The sequence below is a fragment of the Nerophis lumbriciformis genome, linkage group LG37 (assembly GCF_033978685.3).
Source record: "Nerophis lumbriciformis linkage group LG37, RoL_Nlum_v2.1, whole genome shotgun sequence".
NCBI classification, from domain to species: Eukaryota; Metazoa; Chordata; class Actinopteri; order Syngnathiformes; family Syngnathidae; genus Nerophis; species Nerophis lumbriciformis.
The window spans coordinates 16,306,166-16,331,055 of record NC_084584.2 but is presented as its reverse complement, the minus strand read 5'-3'; the positions used below and the strand labels follow the sequence as shown (position 1 = coordinate 16,331,055).

Genomic DNA, 24,890 nt, shown 5'->3' with positions numbered 1-24,890 from the left:
GCCTTGATCCAGGATGCCATGGGGAAAAAAACTTAAATGGTGCCTTTAAGGCGACAGTTAGCAGCTTGGTGACTCATAGCCGGCTAGCTAACGCTTGCTAGCGTGGTAGCATTGCTTCATTTTTACAGGTGTTATAGGTAGATATGTTATAGCTGCATCGCTCGCGGCTCGTCATATATTTAACGTTAATTCGCGATTTCACCGAGCGTTTCACTGACGGTTTCGCCTGACGCTGCTTCATTAACACCGCCGCTGTTTGACTCGGTCACCTGTTTTCATACCGACGAGCTAACGTGTCCAGGTTATAACCCTGTTGTCAATAAACACACATGGACTGAAGCTAAATTGTCCACTGTCCACTGCAGCATGTGAATGCAATGAAAAGAATAAAATCTGAGCCAACCAGCTGTTAAAATGTTGTCCAGGTTAATGTTTTGGCCATTAAAGGCCCTTCATTTCAAGATTTCAACTGTGATCGGGCTTTAAACATGTGGCTGACCTGTTCAGATGAGTGTAACTGCTACTGGTCAAATAATGTGAAATAGCATTTAATTTTACATGTATGCAATGCCATTTAAATGTAATTATAGATAATAATAATAATAATAATAATAAATACTGTGTAGTGTTGTAAATAGTCAACGGGAAGGATTCTAGTAAGATATAAGCCATGAGCACTACACAGCCAGAAAAAAACCGAGGCAGGACAAGTACAAATATTGGGGCAAGTAGATTTGAGAAGTCAGGCAAGTAGAAAAAAACCTTAACGTTGAACCCTGCATGTGTTGAGCTGCTGCCGCTTAAGGTTAGACGGCACTGTACATAGAGCGCTTCTGCTCGTTAGTAATACATTCTAATGTTGGATGTTCACTCCTTCACACAGATGAGTATAGAAAAATATTTTCAACGGCCGAAAAGGGCTCGACTTGGAGAGGAGGTAGGCCTACAGTTCGGACCACAGGTGCAACCTGTTCAGCAGCAGCAGGAGGAGGAGGAGGAGGTTGACTGACTGTGGCAGGACACCTCTGCCTCTGTTTCACTTCATGTTGCTGGTAAATAATATGGTTGTAGTAGTAGGCTAAAGTTAAATTATTTAGTATTCACTAATTAAAGGGGCAGAGCTTTGAGAGACATTTTAGCTTTTATATTTTATAAGATATATTTTTTGTAAGAACCACAATTAATAATATATATAATATATTTCAGTGAATCACTAATTGTTCAAACCTGTATATAAATATGTACATAAAATGTTGTAATTATTTTCCAACTCCGCGTTCTTCTTGGTCATCGCCGCTGCCCCCCCCCCCCCCCCCCCCCCCCCACCCCCGCCCCGCCCGCCGACCACACCACCACAAATAGATGCCTGTCCTGTGGGAAACACTGTATATATATATATATATATATATATATATATATATATATATATATATATATATATATATATATATATATAAATAAGAGAAATACTTGAATTTCAGTGTTCATTTATTTACACATATACACACACATAACACTCATCTACTCATTGTTGAGTTAAGGGTTGAATTGTCCATCCTTGTTCTATTCTCTGTCACTATTTTTCTAACCATGCTGAACACCCTCTCTGATGATGCATTCTGCTTCGTCTCCTTGTTGTGTGCGCAGTTGTGCACTGCACTCTCTAAAAGCCCTAGATGTTACTGTCACATATGCATGTACAGTAGATGGCAGTATTGTCCTGTTTAAGAGTGTCACAACATTGCTGTTTACGGCAGACAAACTGCTTTTTGGTAGACGAAAACATGACGCTGTAGTTGTGTGTTGTTGCCGCGCTGCGAGGACGTTAATGAAACTGCCTAACAATAAACCCACATAAGAAACCAAGAACTCACCCTCGATCATTCTACAGTTATAACGTCATTGGGCAGGCACGCTGTTTATATTGTGGGAAAGTGGACGTGAAAACAGGCTGGACTCAGGTCCGCCTGAATTTCGGGAGATTTTCGGGAGTAAATTTGTCCCGGGAGGTTTTCGGGAGAAGCGCTGAATTTCGGCAGTCGCCCGGAAAATCCAGGAGGGTTGGCAAGTATGGTCTCTCCTGAGTATAAGTCGCACCCCCGGCCAAACTATGAAAAAAACTGCGACTTATAGTCCGAAAAATACGGTACTTAAGGACCTGTAGGTGATACATGGTCCTATTTGGGGTACTTTAACGCTCTAATGGGGAAAATTATGTTATTTGAGGTACTTTAGGACTTTTAAGAGAATGGTCCTATTTGGAGTACTTTAGGACCTTTAGAAGGAAGTGGGTCCTATTTTTTTAGGGCATTGAGTGGAAGATGGTCCTATTTTAGGTACAATAGACTCATTAGAGTGAAAGCAGTCCTATTTTTTTTAAGTACTCTTAGGGCAGGGGTCGGCAACCCGCGGCTCTAGAGCCGCATGCGGCTCTTTAGCGCCGCCCGAGTGGCTCTCTGGAGCTTTTTCAAAAATGTATGAAAAATGGAAAAAGTTGAGGGAAAAAAAATTATAATTTTGTTTTAATATGGTTTCTGTGGGAGGACAAACATGACACAAACCTCCCTAATTGTTATAAAGCACACTGTTTGTATTAAACATGCGTCACTGATTCGAGTATTTGGCCAGCGCCGTTTTGTCCTACTAATTTTGGCAGTCCTTGAACTCACCTTAGTTTGTTTACGTGTATATCTTTCTGCGACTTTCTAGGACGTGTTTTATGCCACTTCTTTTTCTGTCTCATGTTGTCCACCAAACTTTTAACGTTGTGCATGAATCCACAAAGGTGAGTTTTGGAGTTTTGTTGATGTTATTGACTTGTGTGGAGTGCTAATCAGACATATTTGGTCACTGCATGACTGCGAGCTAATCGATGCTAACATGCTATTTAGGCTAGCTATATGTACATATTGCTTAATTATGCCTCATTTGTAGCTATATTTGAGGTCATTTAGTTTCCTTTAAGTCATATTAATTCAATTTATATCTCATGACACACTATCTGTATGTAATATGGCTTTTAATTTTTTGCGGCTCCAGACAGATTTGTTTTTGTATTTTTGGTCCAATATGGCTCTTTCAACATTTTGGGTTGCCGACCCCTGTTTTAGGGGAAGATGTTCCTATTTGGGATATTGTGGTCTGTTAGTCCTTCCATTTAACAACAGCTCCAGTTTATGAATGCTCCAAACCCTCCGAGAAACGTGTCTTTCCTTTCCTTGGGAGTTATGCGGACTGGATGCCCGAGCGACCTCAATTTGCTCCTCTGGGTGCGACGGAGTCTCTCGTCCGAGCACGTCAGACCCTCTCTCCTAGCGGGGGTCCACACACCCTATGGAGGAAACTCATTTTGGCCGCTCCCGTCCGCCCATCTTGCTCTGTGGGTCTCACTCTCCCGCCTTCCCTTGAACTCCCCCAGCTGGGATTCCGACCTCACTTCCAAGTCCATAATCCGTGGTTGCGTTTGTGCACCCGTGCTTATTATTGTGTGCTTTAGCTGGCGAACGCAGCTCGGAGTTAATCTGAGGTATGCAAATTTACAGAGCGCTTTGATGCACGCCTCCGCTGCTCTTTTTGATTTCATATTCTCCCATACTGACACTTCTACCTTATTACTATGAATATTACTCGCAGTATTTCTCCGTGTGCGGCTGCTTATTAAACTTAGAAATAAAACAGGTTCTGATTCGCCGGTGTGAGTGGCAAACAAGGTAAACAAGTGGAAATTGGATGGGAAGGTGAGACGGTGGAGGGGATGGGGGTTAGATGCACAGCAGACATTTGTGTCCAAATGGAAAAATAGAAGACAGCAAGAAGGAGCAGACTTTCTCCTTTTGGGAGGTTTCTGTGCAGCCGAGCGTTTATTTGAGATTCCATTTGGAATCACTTTAAACCCCACTTGGTCCAAACTTGTGATTGTGCGCTGTGTCGGGTCAGAACTTTCTGCTCCGGCGCCGACACACACAAGAACCACAACAACAACAATGGCAAAAGGGAACGTTAACGAGTGCACGCATGCTTGTAGGCGACAGCGGCGAGAGCAAGTGGAGGATATTCGTCGGATTACAAAGAGGAATCATCGAAAACTTGGCCGAGCAATTTGAGCGTGTAGCACTGCTCGTCTGCAGCAGGATGAAGCTATTGCGAGCTAATAATCTTGAAATAGTATCTAAATATCGACTGAAACACCTTCCATAATCGACCAGTAGCTCACGGTCGACAAAATGGGCACCCCTGGTCTAGGTACACTTATTAATGAGGAATAAACTATATCTATCTGCGATTAATCAGCTATGGACAATGTGATTAATCGCGTTTGAATATTTGACGGTTTGACGGCCCTAATTTTTTGACTAATTTATTGTATTTTCAGTGTAATTTTTTGTATTTTCCACTGTAATTTGCTGTATTATAGTGTAATTTATTGTATCTTTAGTGTAATTAATTGTATTTTAGTGTAATTATATTTTTGAATGTAATTTATAGTATTTTTACTGTAATTTGTTATATATTTTTAAAGTGTCATTTATAGTATTTTTAGAGTGTAATTTCTTATACTTTTTTGAGTGTAATTGATTGTATTTTTAGTGTAATTTAGTATATATTTTTAGAGTGTAATTTATAGTATTTTTAGTGTAGTTTATTGTATATGTTTTAGTGTAAGTTATAGTATTTTTTGTGTAGTCTATTATATATTTTTAGAGTGTAATTTATAGTATTTATAGTGTAATTTATTATATATTTTTTGTGTAATTTATAGAATTTTTAGTGTAATAAATAGTATTTTTAGCGTTATAATATATTTTTGAGTGTAATTTATAGTATTTTTAGTGTAGTTTATTGTATATGTTTTAGTGTAATTTATAGTATTTTTTGTGTAGTCTATTATATATTTTTAGAGTGTAATTTACAGTATTTATAGTGTAATTTATTATATATTTTGTGTGTAATTTATAGAATTTTTTGTGTAATAAATAGTATTTTTAGTGTTATAATATATTCTTGAGTGTAATTTATAGTATTTTTAGTGTAGTTTATTATATATGTTTTAGTGTAATTCATAGTATTTTTAGTGTAGTCTATTATATATTTTTAGAGTGTAATTTATAGTATTTATAGTGTAATTTATTATATATTTTTTGTCATTTATAGTATTTTTAGTGTAATTTATTATACTTTTTGAGTGTAATTTATAGTATTTTTAGTGTAATGTATTTTATATTTTTTGTGTAATTTATATAATGTTTTGTGTAATTTATATAATGTTTTGTGTAATTAATTGTATTTTTAGTTTAATTATATTTTTGAGTGTAATTTATAGTATTTATAATAGTACAAAAGAAAACAATATTTTATGCATATGTAAATGTATTCACTTACTTCTTTCCTGCACCTAAACTTTAACCCTGCCGGTAATTTTTTCTATAATTTTATTGTAATTTTTTCAGAATGTGTTTGTTCTATTTTTGGCCAAAATAAGACAAACAAAAAAATCTGACGTCGTCTTTATTTTTTTAGTTTTAATGCCATGATTTTAATAGTCCAGCACAGTTTTTGCCCCTGAGGTAAAATGAGTTTGACACACCTGCTCTAAATAAATATTAATTAATGAATTAATATTATCAATGTTACCTTTTGTACTGTTTATATTGTGCGAATAAATAAAATAAAAAAATAAAAAAATTTAGGTGGAGGGGGAGGAGCCATGCTTTACTGTACACCTTGTGCTTGGGCCCGCTGTAAACCCTTTGCTTGCCTAATAGAATTGCTATTGCGACATCCAGTGGACACATCTAGAACAGCAGTTTATTTCTTTAAAAAAATTGTAGCTCATTTTTATACTGGATAAAATAGTTTGAACCCCCTTTGTTGGAGTCTTTAGCCGCAACTTTCTTCTGGCATTGACTCCCTGGTCATTTTTAAGTACTGGAAATGTTCCCACCCTGCCGACTTCAGATTTTTTTTAAAAAGTGGGAACATTTTAGCTAATAGGTGCGTAAAAGTGTTTTTGTTGGGTGCAGGTTGTGATGAAAACAAGGCAGCAGCATTATAGCGAGTGAGCAGGACTGAAACACACGGCCGAGTGGAGCCTTCACAATTAAATAACGGTGAGGTTTTTAATCAGGGTTGATAGTAAAACCGCTGAGTCGTCACATCCCTCGCTGGGAAGTGTTCCTCTCACACCAGGCTGGGCAGCAGCAGGACAGGAGAGAATGATATCGCCGCTTCGGAGTACCTTTCTTTTTTTTTCTTCCTTCTACTGAGGCGTTCAAGGTCCTCCTGTAATTCTTAGGTGTGTATCAGGGGGAGAACAGCAGATAAACCAGCTTCCTATCGAGTCAATCCCAATCCCCCAATCCCTTTAGTGGTCCTATTTGGAGTACTTTAGGACCTATTGGTGAAGACTGTCCTATTTGGGGTACTTTAGGACCTATTGGTGAAGATGGTCCTATTTGGGGTACTATAGGAACTATTGGTAAAGATGGTGCTATGTAGGATACTTTAGGACCTTTAGGGTAAGATGGTCCTATTTGGGGTACTTTAGGACCTTTAGGGGAAGATGGTCCTATTTGGGGTACTTTAGGACCTATTGGTGAAGACGGTGCTATTTGGGGTACTTTAGGACCTATTGGTGAAGATGGTCCTATTTGGGGTATTATAGGAACTATTGGTATAGATGGTTCTATGTGGGGTACTTTAGGATCTTTAGGGTAAGATGGTCTTATTTGAGGTACTTTTGGACCTTTAGGGGAAGATGGTCCTATTTGGGGTACTTTAGGACCTTTAGGGGTAGATGGTCCTATTTGGAGTACTTTAGGACCTTTAGGGGAAGATGGTCCTATTTGGGGTACTTTAGAAACTTTAGGGGAAGATGGTCCTATTTGCAGTACTTTTGGACCTTTAGGGGAAGATGGTCCTATTTGGGGTACTTTAGGACGTTTTTGAAAGTCGTTTTTTTAGATACTGTATAGGGATGTCCGATAATATCGGACGGCCGATATTATCCGCCGATAAATGCTTTAAAAAGTAATATCGGAAATTATCGGTATCGGTTTCAAGATTATCAGTATCGGTCTCAAGATTATCGGTATCGGTTTCCAAAAGTAAAATTTGTGATTTTCTTATACGCCGCTGTGTACACGGACGCAGGAAGATGTACACATAAATTTTTTTTCCATAACTTGAGTTGATTTATTTTGGAAAACCTTGTTACATTGTTTAATGCATCCAGCGGGGCATCACAACAAAATTAGGCATAATAATGTGTTAATTCCACGACTGTATATATCGGTATCGGTTGATAACCGTATCGGTAATTAAGAGTTGGACAATATCGGATATCGGCAAAAAAGCCATTATCGGACATCCCTAATACTGTAGCTTAGGATAAAACGCCATACATAGTTTTTAGAGTTTGTATGTGTGGCCATCTGGTTAGAATCAGCTCAGTCCTCAGGCCCGAGTGTGCACAAATGTGTGTGTTTGAGGTCGCTGACACACTGACCGGTACTTCCTCCCTCTGTCTCCGTCTGTGGCCTGGCGAGATAATGGCGTCGCCTCTGGTTTGGACGCCCGCTCTCGTGCCGGAGTCCCCGGAGAAGGCGATAAGGCGCGCCAGCGCCGCCTCGCATACGATACTGTGTGCAAAGGATTCCTCATGGAGGGATGATAGGATACGACACTGCGTCACGCCGGAGAAGTGAGGAAATAAAAATGTTATTTGAAGACATAAAGTGGTTAGTTTATGCACTGCAACCTGGTCACGGAACATAAAAAGTTATTTGCATACAAAGACAATTGTCACCGCCCGCTGCTTGATTACTGTCAGAGACATTCATGGTAAACAACATAAATCAGCCAAGCATTCAAGACAACAAAACACGTGTACAACAGCCTTCCAAATTAGTTTTTTTTTTTTTTTTTTTTACAAAGAGTCCTCTAAACATGCTATGGCATCACCTTTACACCAGGGCCCATCCTCCAAGGCCATCACCCGGCCACTACAACACATCCACAGCATGGCAATACTTTGTCACATCATGGCTAATTCCTCGAAGTTAGAACTGGAATTTTATGTGCTCAGACTGCTCGCGTAAATTGTTCTGGCAATAGCCTGATTTTGTTAGCCGTGTTAGCGTTAACCCAAAAACCAGTGAAGTTGGCACGTTGTGTAAATTGTAAATAAAAACAAAATACAAGGTTTTGCAAATCTTTTTTAACTTATATTCAATTGAATAGACTGCAAAAGCCGGTATCTGTGATGGTATGGGGGTGTATTAGTGCCCAAGGCATGGGTAACTTACACATCTGTGAAGGCACCATTAATGCTGAAAGGTACATACAGGTTTTGGATTGACATATGTATTTTTCATGGACGCCCCTGCTTATTTCAGCAAGACAATGCCGAGCCACGTGTTTTAACAACGTGGCTTCATAGTAAAAGAATGCGGGTACTAGACTGGCCTGCCTGTAGTCCAGACCTGTCTCCCATTGAAAATGTGTGGCGCATTATGAAGCCTAAAATACCACAACGGACTGTTGAACAACTTAAGCTGTACATCAAGCAAGAATGGGAAAGAATTCCACCTGAAAAGCTTAAAAAATTGGTCTCCTCAGTTCCCAAACGTTTACTGAGTGTTGTTAAAAGGAAAGGCCATGCAACACAGTGGTAAAAATGCCCCTGTGCCAACTTTTTTGCAATTAATTTATAAGTTAATTATTATTTGCACAAAAAAAAATAATGAAGTTTCTCAGTTTGAACATGAAATATCTTGTCTTTGCAGTCTATTTTTGGAAGCTCATCTTGTATTTGACATTGTTTATAGGGTTAGGCGCAATAAGTGTTCAACTTCAGCCTCAACCCTTTCGGTCTGCAACATTTTCAATTTTTGAATGTAAAACTGTTTGTTTATTTTGTTGACCACTGACCGAAGAAACAATAAACTAAACTAAACTAAAATATTCAGATGAATAGAAGTTGAAAATCATTGTATTCTGTTTTTATTTACAAATTACAGTATTTTTCAGACTATAAGTCGCAGTTTTTTTCATAGTTTGGCCATAGTTTGCGACTTATACTCAGGAGTGACTTATGTGTGAAATTATTAACACATTATCAAATAATATTATTTAGCTCATTCACGTAAGAGACTAGATGTATAAGATTTCATGGGATTTAGCGATTAGGAGTGACAGATTGTTTGGTAAACATATAGCATGTTCTATATGTTATAGTTATTTGAATGACTCTTACCATAATATGTTACGTTAACATACCAGGCACGTTCTCAGTTGGTTATTTATGCCTCATATAACGTACACTTATTCAGCCTGTTGTTCACTATTCTTTATTTATTTTAAATTGCCTTTCAAATGTCTATTCTTGGTGTTGGGTTTTATCAAATACATTTCCCCCAAAAGTGCGACTTATATATGTTTTTTCCCTTCTTTATTATGCATTTTTGGCAGGTGCGACTTATACTCCGGTGCGACTTATACTCCGAAAAATACGGTACACAACATGCCAACTTCACTGGTTTTGGGTTTTCTATGTCCTTTTAAAACATACGTCAGCTGGCGGCGTTAATTTTGTGTCATTTTGAGCAAGTTGCAAGCAGTAACGATGTTCAATGTGATTGATATCATTACGGGTGTAACGGTACACAAAAATTTCGGTTTGGTACGTACCTCGGATAAGAGGTCACGGTTCGGTTCATTTTCGGTACAGTAAGAAAACAACAAAATATACATTTTTGGGGTTATTTATTTACCAAATTTGCAAAATCTTCCACCAAAAATATTTTTCTTAGTGGAATATTTGATGTGAAGTACCGTATTTTTTGGACTATAAGGCGCAGTTTTTTTTCATAAATAAATGCGACTTATACTCCAGTGCGACTTATACTCCGAAAAATACGGTACACAACGTGCCAACTTCACTGGTTTTGGGTTTTCTATGTCCTTTTAAAACATACGCCAGCTGGCGGCGTTCATTTTGTGTCATTTTGAGCAAGTTGCAAGCAGTAACGATGTTCAATGTGATTGATATCATTAAGGGTGTAACGGTACACAAAAATGTCGGTTCGGTACGTACCTCGGTTTAGAGGTCACGGTTCGGTTCATTTTCGGTACAGTAAGAAAACAACAAAATATACATTTTTGGGGTTATTTATTTACCAAATTTGCAAAATCTTCCACCAAAAATATTTTTCTTAGTGGAATATTTGATGTGAAGTACCGTATTTTTCGGACTATAAGGCGCAGTTTTTTTTCATAAATAAATGCGACTAAGGCAGCGGACGGGTACCGACAGGCCAAGCGGTGTGCGGCTTCAGCGGTCGCAGAGGCAAAAACTCGGACATGGGAGGAGTTCGGTGAGGCCATGAAAAACGACTTCCGGACGGCTTCGAAGCAATTCTGGACCACCATCCGCCGCCTCAGGAAGAAGCAGTGCACTATCAACACCGTGTATGGTGAGGATGGTGTTCTGCTGACCTCGACTGCGGATGTTGTGGATCGGTGGAGGGAATACTTCGAAGACCTCCTCAATCCCACCAACACGTCTTCCTATGAGGAAGCAGTGCCTGGGGAGTCTGTGGGGGGCTCTCCTATTTCTGGGGCTGAGGTTGCTGAGGTAGTTAAAAAGCTCCTCGGTGGCAAGGCCCCGGGGGTGGATGAGATCCGCCCGGAGTTCCTTAAGGCTCTGTGGGGCTGTCTTGGTTGACAAGACTCTGCAGCATCGCGTGGACATCGGGGGCGGTACCACTGGATTGGCAGACCGGGGTGGTGGTTCCTCTCTTTAAGAAGGGGAACCGGAGGGTGTGTTCTAACTATCGTGGGATCACACTCCTCAGCCTTCCCGGTAAGGTTTATTCAGGTGTACTGGATACAGGATGCCACCCAAACGCCTCCCCAGGGAGGTGTTTAGGGCACGTCCGACCGGTAGGAGGCCGCGGGGAAGACCCAGGACACGTTGGGAAGACTATGTCTCCCGGCTGGCCTGGGAACGCCTCGGGGTCCCACAGGAAGAGCTGGACAAAGTGGCTGGGGAGAGGGAAGTCTGGGCTTCCCTGCTTAGGCTGCTGCCCCCGCGACCCGACCTCGGGTAAGCGGAAGAAGATGGATGGAAATGCGACTTATACTCCAGTGAGACTTATGTGTTTTTTTTCCTTCTTTATTATGCATTTCCAGCAGGTGCGACTTATACTCCGAAAAATGCGGTACACAACGTGCCAACTTCACTGGTTTTGGGTTTTCTATGTCCTTTTAAAACATACGTCAGCTGGCGGCGTTCATTTTGTGTCATTTTGAGCAAGTTGCAAGCAGTAACGATGTTCAATGTGATTGATATCATTAGGGGTGTAACGGTACACAAAAATTTTGGTTCGGTACATACCTCGGTTTAGAGGTCACGGTTCGGTTAATTTTCGGTACAGTAAGAAAACAACAAAATATAAATGTTTGGGGTTATTTATTTACCAAATTTGCAAAATCTTCCACCAAAAATATTTTTCTTAGTGGAATATCTGATGTGAAGTACCGTATTTTTCGGACCATAAGTTGCAGTTTTTTTCATAAATAAATGCGACTTATACTCCAGTGCGACTTATGTGTTTTTTTCCTTCTTTATTGTGCATTTTCGGCAGGTGCGACTTATACTCCGGTGCGACTTATACTCCGAAAAATACGGTAATCGGAACCTTGGATAGGTCAATAATTATGTTTTGAGCAATGACAGTTGGAAAGAAAAAAAAAACAGCTTTGTTTTATTAGTCAACACTTTTTCTAAATTACATTTAACCTTTAGGCTTTTTTTATTTCACTTTTGCTAAAAGATAATACATACTTGCCAACTCTCCCGGATTTCCCGGGAGACTCACGAAATTCAGCGCCTCTCCCGAATACCTCCCGGGACAAAATATCTCCCGAAAATCTCCCGAAAATCAGGCGGACTCAGGTCCATGCGGACCTGAGTCCGCTTTCCCACAATATAAACAGCGTGCCTGCCCAATCACGTTATAACTGTAGAATGATGGAGGGTGAGTTGTTGGTTTCTTATGTGGGTTTATTGTTAGGCAGTTTCAATAACGTCCTCCCAGCGCGGTAACAACACACAACAACAGCAGTCACGTTTTCGTCTACCGTAAAGCAGTTCGTCTGCCGTAAATAGCAATGTTGTGACACTCTTAAACAGGACAATACTGCCATCTAGTGCATTTGATGAAAGCACTTTTGTGCGTGCCACACAGCAATGCATCATCAGAGAGGTTGTTCAGCATGGTTAGAAAAATAGGGACAGAGAATAGAACAAGGATGGACAATTCAACCCTTAACAACTTATATGTGTTTTTTTCCTTCTTTATTATGCATTTTTGGCAGATGCGACTTATACTCCGGCGCGACTTATACTCCGAAAAATACGGTAATCGGAACCTTGGATAGGTCAATAATTCATAATAACATTGATTTTGATTCAATATTATGTTTTGAGCAATGACAGTTTGAAAGAAAAAAAAAACAGCTTTGTTTTATTAGTCAACATTGCAACTTTTTCTAAAGTACATTTAACCTTTAGGCTTTTTTATTTCACTTTTGTTATGTTTTTGTTTATTCAAATAGTATTTTTAGAATGTGCCGTGGGCCTTTAAAACATTAGCTGTGGGCTGCAAATGGCCTCCGGGGCACACTTTTGACACCCCTGCTATAGATAATACATACTTGCCAACTCTCCCGGATTTCCCGGGAGACTCACGAAATTCAGCGCCTCTCCCGAATACCTCCCGGTACAAAATATCTCCCGAAAATCTCCCGAAATTCAGGCGGACTCAGGTCCATGCGGACCTGAGTCCGCTTTCCCACAATATAAACGGCGTCCCTGCCCAATCACGTTATAACTGTAGAATGATGGAGGGTGAGTTGTTGGTTTCTTATGTGGGTTTATTGTTAGGCAGTTTCATTAACGTCCTCCCAGCGCGGTAACAACACACAACAACAGCAGTCACGTTTTCGTCTACCGTAAAGCAGTTCGTCTGTCGTAAACAGCAATGTTGTGACACTCTTAAACAGGACAATACTGCCATCTAGTGCATTTGATGAAAGCACTTTTGTGCGTGCCACACAGCAATGCATCATCAGAGAGGGTGTTCAGCATGGTTAGAAAAATAGTGACAGAGAATAGAACAAGGATGGACAATTCAACCCTTAACTCAACAACTTATGTGTTTTTTTCCTTCTTTATTATGCATTTTTGGCAGATGTGACTTATACCCCGGTGCGACTTATACTCCGAAAAATACGGTAATCGGAACCTTGGATAGGTCAATAATTCATAATAACATTGATTTTGATTCAATATTATAATTTGAGCAATGACAGTTTGAAAGAAAAAAAAAACAGCTTTGTTTTATTAGTCAACATCGCAACTTTTTCTAAATTACATTTCACCTTTAGGCTTTTTTATTTCACTTTTGTTATGTTTTTGTTTATTTTAATAGTATTTTTAGAATGTGCCGTGGGCCTTTAAAACATTAAAGCTGTGAGCCGCAAGACTTTTAAAGCCATTTTGATAGAAGGCTATTATAGCTAATATAGACACTTACATTATGTGTTGTCTTCATTATGACACTTATGTAAGACTTTTAAAGTCATTTTGATAGTAGACTATTATAGCTAATATAGACACTTACATCATGTGTTGTCTTCATTATGACACTTATATAAGACTTTTAAAGTCATTTTGATAGTAGGCTATTATAGCTAATATAGACACATCATGTGTTGTCTTCATTATGACACTTATATAAGACTTTTAAAGTCATTTTGATAGTAAGCTAATATAGACACTTACATCATGTGTTGTCTTCATTATGACACTTATATAAGACTTTTGACACCACTGCTATAGATAATAAAAAATTAAATGTGATAAATCTATGGATAAAAAGCAGAGCCTGGCGACGCATGCACGTTTATCATAACTCTCTCTCTCTCTCTCTGTCTCTGCCCCTCCCTCACCAATGCTGCTGCGCGCACAATTTGTTTTGTTTTTAACCCCTTGTTAACCCTGAACGTACATTGAAAATACACGCAACCCTAACTCAAAATGCTGGACATTTGAGGCATTTAAGAAACTCCGCCCGGACAGCCTCGCAAAAGAGGACATGTCCGGTGAAAAGAGGACGTATGGTCAGTCTATCGTAGCCCGTTTGTTGTGCCTCGGTGTGCATTGTTTACACAACGTGCGGTACGCTACTTAATATGTCCATGTGGAAACTCGTTCGGTACATCTCCGAACCGAAACCCCCGTACCGAAACGGTTCAATACAAATACACGCACCGTTACACCCCTAGATATCATGAATAGCAGTGAGGTTGTGTGACAGATTATCGCGGCTTTATTTATTTATTTAGCGCCAAGTGTTTCGATGCAACCGCGTTAACAAACATATCGCGGGATTAAAAGCTCACGCGTGGTGTGATCATAATGAGGCTGGAGCGGTTTATAGTATCACACTGCAAAAAGTCAGTGTTCAAAAACAAGAAAAAAAAATACAAAAATTAGAGGTATTTTACTTGAACTAAGCAAAATTATCTGCCAATAGAACAAGAAAATTTGGCTTGTCAAGACTTTCCAAAACAAGTAAAATTAGCTAACCTCAATTAACCCAAAAATACCTAAAAATAAGTATATTCTCACTAATAACAAGTGCACTTTTCTTGGTAGAGAAAAAAAATGAGACCTTTTTGCTCAATATGTTGAAAAATATTCTTAAAGGGGAACATTATCACCAGACCTATGTAAGCGTCAATATATACCTTGATGTTGCAGAAAAAACACCATATATTTTTTTAACCGATTTCCGAACTCTAAATGGGTGAATTTTGGCGAATTAAACGCCTTTCTATTATTCGCCCTCGGACACATCGGGAAGCAATCCGCCATTTTCTCAAACACATTACAAACACCGAGTCAAATCAGCTCTGTTATTTTCCGTTTTTTCGACTGTTTTCCGTACCTTTGAGACATCATGCCTCGTCGGTGTGTTGTCGGAGGGTGTAACAACACGAACAGGGACGGATTCAAGTTGCACCAGTGGCCCAAAGATGCGAAAGTGGCAAGAAATTGGACGTTTGTTCCGCACACTTTACCGACGAAAGCTATGCTACGACAGAGATGGCAAGAATGTGTGGATATCCTGCGACACTCAAAGCAGATGCATTTCCAACGATAAAGTCAAAGAAATCTGCTGCCAGAACCCCAGGAAAAGAGAGCAGATGAGGGTATGTCTACAGAATATATTGATTGATGAAAATTGGGCTGTCTGCACTCTCAAAGTGCATGTTGTTGCCAAATGTATTTCATATGCTGTAAACCTAGTTCATAGTTGTTAGTTTCCTTTAATGCCAAACAAACACATACCAATCGTTGGTTAGAAGGCGATCGCCGAATTCGTCCTCGCTTTCTCCCGTGTCGCTGGCTGTTGTGTCGTTTTCGTCGGTTTCGCTTGCATACGGTTCAAACCGATATGGCTCAATAGCTTCAGTTTCTTCTTCAATTTTGTTTTCGCTACCTGCCTCCACACTACAACCATCCGTTTCAATACATGCGTAATCTGTTGAATTGCTTAAGCCGCTGAAATCCGAGTCTGAATCCGAGCTAATGTCGCTATACCTTGCTGTTCTATCCGCCATGTTTGTTTGTGTTGGCTTCACTATGTGACGTCACAGGAAAATGGACGGGTGTATATAACGATGGTTAAAATCAGGCACTTTGAAGCTTTTTTTAGGGATATTGCGTGATGGGTAAAATTTTGAAAAAAAACTTCGAAAAATAAAATAAGCCACTGAGAACTGATTTTTAATGATTTTAACCCTTCTGAAATTGTGATAATGTTCCCCTTTAATTTAAGTAAATGCTAGTGCCATTATCTTGACATAATGATATGCGCTCGGCATCATGATTTTTTTTTTTTCATGCTTTAAGTAAGAAATGATTACTTTAAAAAAGTATTTTTATACTTGTGAGTGTTGATGACACAGCTTTGCAACACTTGATATTCTAGTTTCAAGCATGTTTTACTCAATATAGGTCATAACATCTCAGCAACAAGCTGTAATATCTTACTGAGATCATTTAGGACCAAAACACTTAAAACAAGTAAAACACTCTAACATAAAATCTGCTTAGTGAGAATAATTATCTTATCAGACAGAAAATAAGCAAATATCACCCTTATTTGAGAATCTTAATATTACTTAGATTTCAGTTTTTGCAGTGCACAAATGAGCCGCGGTTGTTGTCGTGTCGCTGCTTTGAGCACATTTAAGCGACGTATTTGATGTTTGTGCAGCATTTTGGGGGGGCCCCCCGCCGGGTTGCTAGACATTAGGAGCCCTCGCAGAGAGGTAAAACAAATAGAGAGCAGCTCGGCTGCTTGTCAGCGTGACGTGACGATCAGGCCCGGTCCAGAAAACGAGGCTATCGATCCTCCGTGTCGGACGCGGCGTGTGTTTTGGTGACGTGGCGCGGCGATAAAAGCTGTAAAAAAAAAAACCTCTGTAACCTCGGATCCATAGAACTGCCAGCTGAGGCGGACGCTGTTCTCTTGTCCTCTTTGGACTGCACACAACCCGGTCTTCTTCTAGTCCATTCTATTCTATTCTATTACTGTTTGCGCCCTGGCTTTCAAAGTTTCATTTCCTGCCCGCCCGCCCCCCCCCCCACACACACACACACACGTGTTATAGGACGCTCATACGTTTCCCCGTCTCCTTTCTTACATTCTGATCGATATGAACAGAACATTTGAAGGCCATTAGCCGCCTGAGCTGTTGGTCAAGATGGAGGAAGTGAAGCGTGTCTTTGCGGAGGAAGAACGTGCTGTTCTAACACCGGCGTGAAGAAGAGGCCATTCATGGAGGAGTGGCAAGTGGATCAATAATCATCGCGCAACTCTCACAATATTTGTTTATGGCTGTTTATACAGTATGTATGTCTATATATATATATATATATATATATATATATATATATATATATATATATATATATATATATATGTGTATGTGTATATATGTATATATATGTATGTCTATATATATATATATATATATATATATATATATATGTATATATATGTATGTCTCTATATACATATATATATATATATATAGACATACATACTGTATACATATATACACTGTATTTAAACATATATATATATATGTATATTAAACATATGTATATTATATTATATTATATAATTAATATTAGATATCCATTATATTAATGTAATATGGTAATGTGGTATATATGAATAGTATATAATATACGTCAATGATCTTTAATTATATGCTGAACCTAACTGTGCGCAGCAATGACTTATATGACCCAATGCAAACAACCTTCCCTGGTCATGGTGCAAAAAAAATAATATATATACATACTGTATATATCCAACCAACACAAAATGTCAACAGACATGGTCACACGTAACCTGCTCACTGAACTATATATATGTATATATATATATATATATATATATATATATATATATATATATATATATATATATATATATATGTATATGTGTGTGTGTGTGTGTGTGTGTGTGTGTGTGTGTGTGTGTGTGTGTGTGTGTGTGTGTGTATATGTGTGTATAAATATATATGTGTGTGTGTGTATATATGTGTGTATATAATCAAGGTTTCTGTGGTTTATCCGTTATAATATACGTTAGGTCAGGAAAAAAACACAAAGGCTATTTCATCCCTACAAGCCTATTTTGCAGGTTTCCCTGCTTTTCAGGGGATTGTCGAGAGCAGGGAAACTGAAATAGCCTCTGTTTTTTTCCTGACCTAATGTGTGTGTGTGTATATATATATATATATATGTATATATATATATATATATATATATATATATATATATATATATATATATATATATATATATATATATACTAGGGCTGCAACAACTAATCGATTAAATCGATTAAAATTGATTAAAATCGATTATAAAAATAGTTGCCGATTAATTTAGTCATCGATTCGTTGGAACTATGCTATGCGCATGTGCGGAGGCTTTAAAAAAAATTTTTTTTTTAAATATTCCTTTATTTATAAACTGCAACATTTACAAACAGCTGAGAAACAATAATCAAAATAAGTACACAAACAGTACAAAGCAGCGCCAGGGCGGCGCTGAGGCTACGTCTCATGAGGCGGAGGTAAGCTAGCCAATGATGTGTCACGTGCAGCTCACGTGACGACGTCGTCTCCTTTGCGGAAACATTCGAAAAATGGCGCAGGAAAACAGTACGGATAGTTCAGCGGAGAAATATCTTGAGGTTATTGCTTCAATGGAGAAAAGTGTACGACCTAAGTCGTCAAAAGTGTGGGAACACTTTACTTTAAAGACTTCAAAGAAGAGCGTTTCCTGCAAAATGGCACGGAAGTACAACATTGCTTCAGGAGCACCTGAAGAGGAAACATGTTGGAGCCATGGATGAAGGGAAAAACTCACAGTACGTAACTTTTTAAGTCCATAGAGGCAACAAGCATTCATGAGTTCAGCTTTTTTGTGAGTAACGTTAACGTTATGCCTTTGTTGCAACGCGGGGCTGATAATGTGTCTCCGGCGCATTTGACTCCGTTTTGAGAGAGAAAACGCACGGTTACCAATTTCGAAATAAACGTAACGGACAGAAATATCTCAGGTTGGTTTCATAATGGATCAATGTAGCCGGGCCCGATAAAGCTATATAAATCTATTTAGATTTGAGTGACGCTTTAGTATAACTAAACGTTATGAAGGTGCTGGAATATTACATGCTATCATTCAGAGGCAGCGTAAAATTAATCCTTTATTATTCACAACAGAAACGTGTACAATATCTGATTCAGTTCTGATCTGACGAGTTACATTTCTGTGTTATTATCAGGGGCGCCGCTAGGGATTTTGGGCCCCATGAAAAGAATCTTTACAGGGCCCCCAACACAGTGTCATTATTTTTTCTGTATTATAATTTCATCATCATTAGGGGCCTCTCTGGGCCCCCCTCCATCATGGGCCCCTAGAATCCGTCTCCTTTACCCCCCCCCTTTTCGGTGCCCCTGGTTATTATTGCTGTATGCTGCACCCCCAATGTCCAGAACATGGTGCCAGTATGCTGTTTTTTCCCCCAATAAAATACTGGAAAATATAGAAATGTAGTTTGTCTCTTTTATCCAATTATTAATCGATTAAGCGTAGTAATAATCGACAGATTAATCGATTATCAAATTAATCGTTAGTTGCAGCCCTAATATATACACACTAGAAATGCGCGGATAGGCAATTATTTCATCCGCAACCGCATCACAAAAGTCGTCAACCATCCGCCATTCACCCGAACCAACATTTTATCAAAACCACACCCGCCCACACCCGCCCGTTGTTATATATCTAATATAGACGATGCAAGGCATTAGTGAGGTTATAAAGCTTTTGCCTGTTAAAGAAAGGAGACTGATCCAATGCAGCAGAGACATTCGTGCCACGCATTAATATATCTTGGCCACGCATTAGTGGCTAAGAGATATTAATGCGTGATAATATTATTTATCATTGTTATAATATTATTGTCATTTCCATTAAGAAAGTGTTGACTATTGTTGCCAATGCCCTCAGATCAGGAGTGCGTTCCTCACACTTTGTGTGCGCAGTTGCAGCAAGCAGAACAATGCTTTTAAGAAGTTAAAAAAATGTTTTAGAAAGACTAGGCCTATATTTTCGTTAGGCAAAAAAAATGTTCTGAATTTATTTCAATGAATATTAACTTGTTAACGTTATAATGCTCAAATAGGGACGAGGGCGGGGTGCACAGTGAAACAGTGAACAATTTCGCGACAAAGATGAACCTTTATTGATTGATCTGCAGCCATGACAAAATATCAGACAATCTCCATTGTCAACGACAGGCAGGAAAATAAAGATAAACACATAGCCTATGTTGTAGGCATAGGCATATAGGCGCATACGTTTTTAAGTTGAAATAAAAAAATAAATAAAAAATGTGCCTCATAAGCCTTAAATTATACAATAACATATGTATGTCATGTCTATTTAAACAAAAATAAATTAAATAAATAATAATAATAAATTACCTGCAACTTATTGGCCAAGGCAAATAGCTGAAGGGGGGAAATCAAACCCATCAGACTGCACTTTATCATCAAACTTGAATTATAATGAAAATAGACGGTCGCGACAAACAAAGCAGGCTAAATAGCCTTACATTGTCGCCAATCGGAGATGCGCTTCACTTGAAAGCGAGGCCAAATAATTATTCACACATAGTAGTATATCTCGAATAGAAAAAAAACACAATAAACAATGCAATTGCCTTAATTCCTTTGCATTGTAGTGCGCCCAAACAACACGTAACCATCAAAATTATTTAGCTGACCGAACTCAATATAGGTTAGACATGGGCTTACTTGGTATAGCCTATAGGTAACGTAGACTAATTCGTTTAACACATCCAACCGTATGTCTACTTACTTTTTTTTTTGTTAGCACTATGCAGGAATAAAATGGCATCTACAGTGCCAGGATTCATGAGAGAGCGCCTGGCCTCTAAAATGCGCCCTGCTGCGCTGAAGGAGCGCTCACTTGCGCCACTTGTTGCTGGGACGCGGTGCCTGATGAATAATTGACTGTTTCAAAGAGTGCTTCGTATGTTGGTAACAACATTTAACTATGTATATATATTTCCGAATTGGTTCAACCGCCAACCGCCCGCATTTATTTAAAATCTATTTTTACCCGCCCGACCCGCGGTTTATCCGCGGACTCCGCGGTTGTGTCCGCAAACCGCGCATCTCTAATACACACATATGTTACTTTACATGCAGTCGGCTTTCGGCCCTCGACCGAATTTGTTGAGCCCAATGCGGCCCCCGAGTCGAAAGGTTTGGACCCCTTTGCTTTAAAGAGTTCTCACTGGACTTTCAGCTCAAAGCCCAGCCCTCTGGTGGACGCGGGTTCAAGGGGGTTCCATAATATTTGCACATAATAAACGTGGTGGTTTTTTTTTTGGTTTTTTTCAAAATATTTGCATACTAATCTATTACTTGGGTGAGGTGACTATACAACATCGGCAAACCGTATGGGACAGGACAACGTGGTATCGGACCGCAGTGATATTAACGCAGCAGTATGTTTATTATCATACTGACGGCTGTACCTCGTGTTCTCAGCAGGTGCTTTGGTGCTGTTTAATGTGCGGATTTGTGTGTGTGTGTGTGTGTGTGTACGCGTGAAGTGACACCTGTTTGTGATGCACGTGGGGTGAAAGGTCGAGGCAGCCATCCGGCCCTGATGCGCTGCCTTGTGGGTAATGGCCTGATGAGTGTGTCTGCTCCATTAGAGAAGACAGATAGTGCGTGTGTGTGTGTGTGTGTGTGTGTGTGTGTGTGTGTGTGTGTGTGTGTGTGTGTGTGTGTGTGTGTGTGTGTGTGTGTGCATGACTATCACAGCGATGCGATGCTGCTGCTGTGTTTTAAATGAGCTCTTTCATGTTCTGCTCTTATTTGCTTCCAATTTTGATTCAGCTCTCACACACTCATATTTCTTCTCTCTTCCTGTCATCTCTCTTTGGCACACACACACACACACACACACACACACACACACACACACACACACACACACACACACACGCACACACACACACACACACATACGCCTGGATCTAAATCAGTGTGTAGTATGTAGGGGGCTACTTTTCTTCTTGACAGAGCGCTAATGGGAATTTCTGTCTCATCAACACAATAGCCCACCTGTTACACACACACACACACACACACACACACACACACACACACACTGGTGTCACCTTCCTGGCCTCAATACTGTACAGCTCCCTCCATGTTATCATCACCCATCATGATATCATTTTGTGTGTGTGTGTGTGTGTGTGTGTGTGTGTGTGTGTGTGTGTGTGTGTGTGTGTGTGTGTGTGTGTGTGTGTGTGTGTGTGTGTGTGTGTGTGTGTGTGTGTGTGTGTCATTACATTTTAAGCAGTAAATTGAGAGTGACAGTGCCACCATGCCAGAGTCCTATATGCTCTCTGCTGGTATCAACAGAACCGGGCTCGGATTGGACTGCCGGCTGTTTTTTGTGATATTTTTGGGTTTTGAAAGCCAGTAGGGTTCTTCATCTCTGCCGGTAGCGTTTTTAAAATCAAGAGATGTCTTGGTTTGTTTTTCCAAAAGTTGAGCAAACCTGGAAGTTGGCATTCGCATTGATGATTTAACCCAGGAGTGCCTCAACTTTTTCCACTGAGGGCCACAGACTGACAAATCAAAGGATGCGGCGGGGCCATTTTGCTCATTTTTACCTTTAAAACCAGTACAATAGATAGATTTTTTTTGGTCGAAATTTCATGTTGTCATGTCTGTGTTGATCATGTTTTTGTTTGGCCATGTACTGTTTGTTTTTTGGACTCACACACCTGTCACCAATCATGTCACTGTTATTTAAGCCTGTCTTTTTCTGTTGGTCGGCCTGGTGACATTATCTGCTGTTACCCTTGTCACTCATGCATTGATTCCATGCCATTGTTCCATGATCATTTCCATGCTTGTTCCAAGTAAGTTTTTGTTTATTCATGTAACGTTTAGCAGTTCTTTTGTTTCATGTCCTTAGTCTACGTTAAGTTGAAGTTTTTGTTTCATAGTCACGTTTGTACCGCGCCTTTAGTTTGTTCTTTTTGTTATAGTAAAAATAAATATGTCCTTACCTTCACGCCATGTCCGCTCCAACTTTTATTGCATCTCGGGAAAACAAACCCGCCATAGTCCATGTCATGACACATGTGAACGACGAAGAGCAAAAGCCGAACTGAAATGCTAACAGTTAGCACGCTGGCCAGGTAGCATCAAGTAACAATAAATATGAGTACAATGAGCAAAAAATAAATAAATAATGTATCATGATTACAATAGCATGCTTACAGTTAGCACAAATGAAGTACCAAAATATATGACACTGAGGTGTATACCGGCTGAATTTACGTTGTGTAATTCGTAAATAAAAACTAAATACAATGATTTGCAAATACTTATATTCAATTGAATAGACTGCAAAGACAAGATATTTAATGTTCCAACTGACAAACTTAATTTTTTTCTTTTCTAATAATCATTAACTTAGAATTTAATGGCAGCAACAAGTTGCAAAAAAGTTGTCACAGGGGCATTTTTACCACTGTGTTACATGGCCTTTCCTTTTAACAACACTCAGTAAACGTTTGGGAACTGAGGAGACACATTTTTTAAGCTTCTCAGGTGGAATTCTTTCCCATTCTTGCTTGATGTACAGCTTAAGTTGTTCAACAGTCCGGGGGTCTCCGTTGTGGTATTTTAGGCTTCATAATGCGCCACACATTTTCAATGGGAGACAGGTCTGGACTACAGGCAGGCCAGTCTAGTACCCGCACTCTTTTACTATGAAGCCGGGCTGTTGTAACACGTGGCTTGGCATTGTCTTGCTGAAATAAGCAGGGGCATCCATGATAATGTTGCTTGCATAACAACATATGTTGCTCCAAAACCTGTATATACCTTTCAGCATTAATGGCGCCTTCACAGATGTGTAAGTTACCCATGTCTTGGGCACTAATACACCCCCATACCATCGCAGATGCTGGCTTTTCAACTTTGCGCCTATAACAATCCGGATGGTTCTTTTCCTCTTTGGTCCGGAGGACACAACGTCCATCCATCCATCCATCCATTTTCTACCGCTTATTCCCTTTTGGGGTCGCGGGGGGCGCTGGAGCCTATCTCAGCTACAATCGGGCGGAAGGCGGGGTACACCCTGGACAAGTCGCCACCTCAGACACAACGTCCACAGTTTCCAAAAACAATTTGAAATGTGGACTCGTCAGACCACAGAACACTTTTCCACTTTGTATCAGTCCATCTTAGATAAGCTCAGGCCCAGCGAAGCCGACAACGTTTCTGGGTGTTGTTGATAAACGGTTTTCGCCTTGCATAGGAGAGTTTTAACTTGCACTTACAGATGTAGCGACCAACTGTAGTTACTGACAGTGGGTTTCTGAAGTGTTCCTGAGCCCATGTGGTGATATCCTTTACACACTGATGTCGCTTGTTGATGCAGTACAGCCTGAGAGATCGAAGGTCACGGGCTTAGCTGCTTACGTGCAGTGATTTCTCCAGATTCTCTGAACCCTTTGATGATATTACGGACCGTAGATGGTGAAATCCCTAAATTCCTTGCAGTAGCTGGTTGAGAAAGGTTTTTCTTAAACTGTTCAACAATTTGCTCACGCATTTGTTGACAAAGTGGTGAACCTCGCCCGATCCTTGTTTGTGAATGACTGAGCATTTCATGGACTCTACTTTTATACCCAATGATGGCACCCACCTGTTCCCAATTTGCCTGTTCACCTGTGGGATGTTCCGAATAAGTGTTTGATGAGCATTCTTCAACTTTATCAGTATTTATTGCCACCTTTCACAACTTCTTTGTCACGTGTTGCTGGCATCAAATTATAAAGTTAATGATTATTTGCAAAAAAAAAAAAAAAGTTTATCAGTTTGAACATCAAATATGTTGTCTTTGTAGCATATTCAACTGAATATGGGTTGAAAATGATTTTACCCATGTCTTGGGCACTAATACACCCCCATACCGTCACAGATGCTGGCCTTTCAACTTTGCGCCTATAACAGTCTGGATGGTTCTTTTCCTCTTTCATTCACAGTTTCCAAAAACAATTTGAAATGTGGACTCGTCAGACCACAGAACACTTTTCCACTTTGCATCAGTCCATCTTGGATGAGCTCGGGCCCAGCGAAGCCGGCAGCGTTTTTGGGTGTTG

General features: G+C 39.7%; 1 protein-coding gene across 1 annotated transcript in view; it reads left to right on the top strand.

Moving 5' to 3' along the window:
* Window positions 1–24,890, top strand: part of pvrl2l (PVR cell adhesion molecule related 2 like) — a 575,165-nt gene that overhangs the window by 444,699 nt on the left and 105,576 nt on the right. The gene's annotated exons all lie outside the window — the stretch shown is intronic.